We start from the raw sequence: 6,472 nt of genomic DNA, 5'->3' as shown, positions 1-6,472 counted from the left end.
TCCACCATCAAGCACTTGGATTTCTGATTTTTTTTTTTTTTTTACACCCCCAACCCCCTCGGTTTCCTTTCCTCGCACCTCCTCTGCAATCCTTTTAACTGCACCCCTACGCTGTTTCTTTTTTTTTACGCTCCAGTTCATCCCTCTATCATTAGAAGAGGGCAAACTCAATCGCATGGGATGTAATGACATAGTCACACTCCTATGGCTCGGATCCTGTCGTCGCTTTTATTTTATAAACAACACAAAGTGAATTAAATAAATTGCTTTTCTAATCTTAAAAGGATAATCATGGGCAGAAAAATCACAGTTGGGAAAAGTTACGCAACGTGTTCAACTCAGCGCTCGAGCATCCCATCACTAATTTGTTGATGAGATCAATCTCAGAGGAATACATTGTGATTCATCCGACAAGCAGCAGCTGGCATCGGACCATGTGAGGCTGCGTGTCCTCCTTCTCCCGCTAATGAGCTTGCCTTCCCTTCCATGCTCTCCCCGCTATGTATTCGAAAATATTTTCCTCCTCCTTCATTGTGTCCTTTCTGCACTATCAACAAGGTCCTCTGCTCTCCTGGTGATGTTTCAATAAAGAGTCTTCCCAATCCAGACTCTAAACTGTGATTGCATCATTGTTCATCTGCCAAGGAGCAACAGACAGAATCCGTGATCGCCAACGTATGGCCAGGACATCCACGTAGCTTCATATCTGCTCATCCCAGAGTAGAAGTCCCCAAAGATGGCAAGAAACGGAAGCTCATAAATCAACCTGTCCCTGAACTGGCTCCTCCGTCCCTCGTCACCTACCTGGCTCTTTTCATCTCTCTATCCCCAACCTCACACCTCCCCGCCTCGCCCGCGACACCCCGGAGAGGAAACCGAAGCAGGCGTGACGCACTTCTACACTAGGATTCCCTTTCTGTCATTCTTTGGCACTATGCTGCAAGTTTGTTCCTCTCGTGCTTTTGTTCTATGTTTTTTAAAATAAATGACAGAAGATGTGTGTGTGTCGGAGATGTCAAAGAGGATAAAAGAAAGGACAGAACGAGTGAGGGCGATACAGGAAGCCAAAAATAGGGCAGATGCATCTGGTGGGGCCTGCCCTTGTACTGTGGCACACACACACACAACACACCTGAAACAGACGTTCAGCTCGAACTTGAGTCGTTGGCTCCAATGTGACATTTTTGCAGTAAAGTTGAAGACTAACGGCCCTATTTTCCAGCCAAGAACAAGTCTAGTGAAAAAAAACTGTCTAACTGTGCTCAAGGGTGGAATTTTCTTTCTTTTGGTATTTTCACAGTGACAAACGGGCGTCTGCGCCGTTGTGGGAGTGTATATGATTTATTGCCAGGCCTAAGGATGCAGCTGCTTTTGTTTTCTTTCAACTCAGCGCAGGAGAGGCGCACGGTCTACATGGCAGAATAATAAACTTGCCACAAAAAAATGAAAAGAATGCTCTGGTGTTAAGTAAATATGTTGAAATGAGAGGCGGAGCTTCATCTCGTCAATCCAGTCACTCATCTCATACAAGAAGGTGCTTTGCTGCCATATTGTGGCACATACAAAGAGAAAAGTCTTCTATTTAGACTTGTATGGAATTTGAAAATATATTTACACCGCCCTTTTAAATTATTTCTTATGTCATGAACAAACCAGACGACATTCCTTACAGGATTTAAAAGCAATACTCTTGGTGATCCAATTTAGTCATTACCAAGTGTTGCGAGGAAATGATGTGATGTATTGACAACATGACAACCAAAGAAGACAGTCAGACATAAACATGCTGACTGATTACAGCGATTAGGAAGGCCGCTTTGATTGTGTTATGTTCTCTCTGCGTCTGACACAGTTTCCACAGGATTCCGGTTGCTAAGTAACCAACCGCAGTCCAAACTGTCCACACTTGGGGAGAGAGAGAGCGAGAGAGAGTTGAGGACAGGAACGCAGAGAGTTTTTTGTGGCTTTGTCGAAGGATTTTTTTTTTTTTTTATCTGCATAGCAGCGGCTATAGTTTCTATCCTTTTTTCTCTAAACTAATTTCTCACCAACAAATCTCAGGGGAAAGGGTGGAGAAAAAAAAAATCACATTCCTCCCATTTCCCATTTATTTGTCTCCTGTCCATCCCTGTATAAGCTACAATACATGATACATCACATTTTTTTCTAACCTCCTCTCGGCAATCACGTGCACACACAAAAATGGCTTCTTTTAATCCTATTAAATTGTAATATTTCACGGGACTCTCGGGTTGCGTGAGTGTAATTTTGAAAATTGTGCTCCTGCTGTTTCAGCGCAGGTTTTTCAGTAAATTTCCATCGTTGCTCAGGAGCCACACAGCTCTCCAGGGGATTGCACACTATAGTGCTGACCACCAAATATTTACCCCCCACACACACCCACTTTAATGTGTTTCATATCTGTTTGATGCTGCTGACTGCTCTTTTTCTTGGTTAGGTTCCACGAGCAATTATCTTGTGTGGCTCATTGAAGATATATGTTAAATGAGAGAAATATTGAGAATCATTAGCGCTGTATTGTTAATATAGGTCTGCAGGAAGAATCCAGCTATTTGGTCATTGAGTGACATAATCAGATACTCAGAAAGACAAAAATATTATTCTTATATATGCCTTCGTTGATTTAGTAGGAAATGGGTTCATAAGTTGAGCACTTAAAACCATCACAATTGGACTTTATAGTACTGTATGTTCCGGAAACATGAGACGCATGATCCAGGTGTAGTTATATATTATTAAAAAGATAAAAAATAAAAAAAGTCCAGCTGCGCCAGACAACAAAACATGAGGGACACGCTGTACTAAAACATTCTGCACTGCCCTGATATTAAAGCATTTTGGTTTAAGGCATATTATTTGCTTACCAATAATAAATAAGCTGTTTGAAAGTAAACCTTGAATATGTTTTATATCTTGGAATCATTAGAAATGAGTGATGAGGTTTGAGAGGAAGGAAAGAAAATAAAAAGTGAGGAAATAAACGTGCATAAATATCCATTTCAAATTCTGCCTTTTTCTATGACAAACACACTCGCTTCCCTAATGACCTCAAATTAAACAAAACACTCAAAGTCCCTCACAAATAAACACAATGAAAAATCAGTACCTAATTGTAGATAAAGCAACCACTAATCCATGAAATTGATCCCAATGAATCACCGCAGGCTTCTTAGCTTTGTGGACTTTTCCTACTCAACAAGGAAAAAAAAACTGACATCACCTTTTAATCTGAACTGCTTCACGGATTTTATTACATTTTCCGTCTAGACGTTGCACAATCATATATAATGTCGTCTCCCATCATATGTCAGTCTTAATACAAAAGCTTTTAGCCCGTAATGCAAAACTATTTAACAACATATTTGATTTGACTTTCAAACCAAAAGGATATAAAAAGAACCAACCCACTTCAATGACTCCATTCCAGGAACCACCTCAGAAGACTAAATTGAATCACAAGGAAATTATTGAAACAAGCATCTGCTGTATATTACAATTTCTCATTTCATGAAGTGCGAGGCTGTAAAAAAACACATTACTGAAAAAGCTGTACAGACTCCTAAGGCGCCGAGTGCTATACGACAGTAACGGCTTGAAGTCATTTTTCACTTCCGTGTTTTTTTTTTGGACTTTTTATTTGTGCTGCCATTAAAGGTAATATAACACACTGACGTGTCAGATTATACCGTTAAACAAGATGTAAACACTGATCCCATTAGAGAACATGGGGCGGGTGTGTACATTTGCACCCAGACATCTGCTTTTTATATGACTAAGGAGTCGTCGGGTTTAATGAGATGATGGAGGGAAAGAAATAAAAATTGTGCGCAAACAAAAAAAAAAAAAGCACAGATTGCAGTAGGAAATTTATTGAGAGATGGATTAACCCATCGGTGTCAAACCCAAGGCTTGGGGACCAGATACGGCCCGCTGCATCATTGTATGAGGCCCATGAAAACTAATATAGCAAAAATTGAATTAAAATTGTAAAAATTACAAATTGTCTTCACTTTTAAAAAATAGACCAAATTTGATGATCAGTAATCTTTTTAAATTATTTGAACATTTTTTTACTAGTCTCTGATTCAAAAACTAGTAACCTATACTGTATGAACTGTATATCAATGACGTCATAATGGTCCTCCGAGGGAAACTATGACCATGACAAAAATGAGTTTGACACCTCTGTATTAACCACTGTGCTCGACGCTCGCAGGCTATTGCAATACTGCAGCACACTTTTTCTCTCAAAAATCTTTCCGCTTATTTCCTCCAAGCTGTAAAACACCTCTTCATCGCACTCATCCACGCAGCAACATGCACACGCAAATATTTGACAAATTAGTAAAAATGTGCTTTCAGCTTCAATGTGTGCAGCAAAGACAACTTCCTGTTCAGAATCACTTTTCACACAACTGAACTCCCCTTGGAAAACGTGAGGAAGAGCAGCAGAGTGTTAAAAATAAAAATAAATAAAAAAAGGAGGCGCTTCATATTCGGGGCAGTGAAGGGCAAACAGTGTATCCGTAAAAAGGGATAATTGAATTTGAATATATTTTCAGGTTGAGTTACCATGGAAACCACACACTTGCAGAAGATTACTGCATTCTGTCTACTTTTTTTTCCCTCAAGAGTCTTTGCATGGTTTCTCTCTCAAACCAGCGGGTGTTGATTACAATCTACATCCCAAGGGGAAATTACACCTAGGATAGTAATTGTTATTAATTATGGTACATGGAATTATCTCAATTAAAGAAACACTATTTCAGCACCGCCCAGGGTTGAACTGTCTGTTAGATTCAAATATAAAGCACAATGGGAGGGAAGATGAACATGTAGTTGTACTGAAAAATCTAATAAACTTGCCTGGTTAATGATTGTGGGGAAATGATGTGATTTTTTCCCCCCAATAGATTTAGGGCGATAATAATTATAATCAATCTTCCCTTTATGCTTTGTTTATTTTGTTATTTGATTGAAAATGATAATTTATTACATATCATAATATTTCTCATTACTCATGTATCCAATGTGGTCAGTAAAATAAAAATGTAAAAAATGACGGCAGCTGCACAGGAAGGACAAGGGTTAATATCCGAGCTGGGTAAACATGTTACTCTGATGACTACCTGATGTAAAAGTGGATTTGAATAAATTAAAAAGGAACTAAATTTGAATTCACATAAAGTTGCTATTCAAATAAGATTCCTGGATTCCTGGATTCACCCCCAGTTGTCCTATTAAACACTCGAGAAAATAAATTTAGACATTGCAAATTTAGAAATTTAGGCAAAAGTAGTGCTTTGCTGCCATTTTGTAGCATCTACAGCTAGTTCCAAAATATTTTTGCCGTGAGGTGTCAATTACGCACGGAAGAAACTATTTAAGTGCGTTGAGGAGCTTTATTCCGACAAAAGTAGTGCTTTACTAGACATATCTATGTGAATCTAAAGGTATCCGATTACCGTAATTTTCGGACTATAAGTCGCACCGGAGTATAAGTCGCACCAGCCATAAAATGCCCAAAAAAGTGAAAAAAAAAACAGATATTTATATAAGTCGCCCCCCCACCCAAACTATGAAAAAAACTGTGACTTATAGTCCGAAAATTACGGTACATGTTGTTGTTTTTATGCCGCCATGATGTTTAGAAGCAAAACACCAAATGTCAAATACATGACTTTTATGTTATAGAAATACTAAAACCCTCATAGCAAAAGTCTTTGCAGATGTAAAAAAGTAATAAATGCATGATGATACTTCACTGCTGCACACAACTTATCTATATTTTACACGCATGTGTTATTTAACTACTTGCGCATTGAAAAGCGACGAGTCCAATGATTTTTTTATACACACTGTGTCTCGAGTCAGGTTTCCATAGAAACAGATACAGTCGTCCCTCTGTTGCTGTGAGTAGCAGCAGACAGCCTCAGATCCACTTCTACATGCTGCAAGCTGACGCACCAGGCTGGCAGTCAGATAGTCATCTCTAGTGACACCATGTCATCACACAAACACAAGAGATTGCACCAATCTTGTCGACAAAAGCTTCCGTGCAATCAGATCTTAACAAGACCAGGGACACGTAGGGATAAATAGTATAATAATATATTACGCTACGGCTTGATTTTATTCGTTGCCTCGGTCTGACCTCATTTCTACACATTGTTGTAAAAAGTCAAATATCATTTGATCAACACTTCTTCAGATCTGTCTCTTGATTGGCTGAAGAAGAGCAACAAAAACAAGCGTCACCGTTGACATTTATGCAGCCCAAGATTCAATTTGACATTATTGGGAAATTCATTATTTCATTTTCAATACAATTTCTAACTCATCTACTGTTGCTACACAATTAAAGCAAATCCATCCATCTAATGATCCTTCTATTTATTAATGGGCTACTTGGAGCTGTGCTATATCAAAGTCCAGTGTTAGTGGAGTGTAG

Source organism: Syngnathus typhle, linkage group LG17 (genome assembly GCF_033458585.1).
Source record: "Syngnathus typhle isolate RoL2023-S1 ecotype Sweden linkage group LG17, RoL_Styp_1.0, whole genome shotgun sequence".
NCBI classification, from domain to species: Eukaryota; Metazoa; Chordata; class Actinopteri; order Syngnathiformes; family Syngnathidae; genus Syngnathus; species Syngnathus typhle.
Note: the sequence above shows the minus strand (reverse complement) of the source record.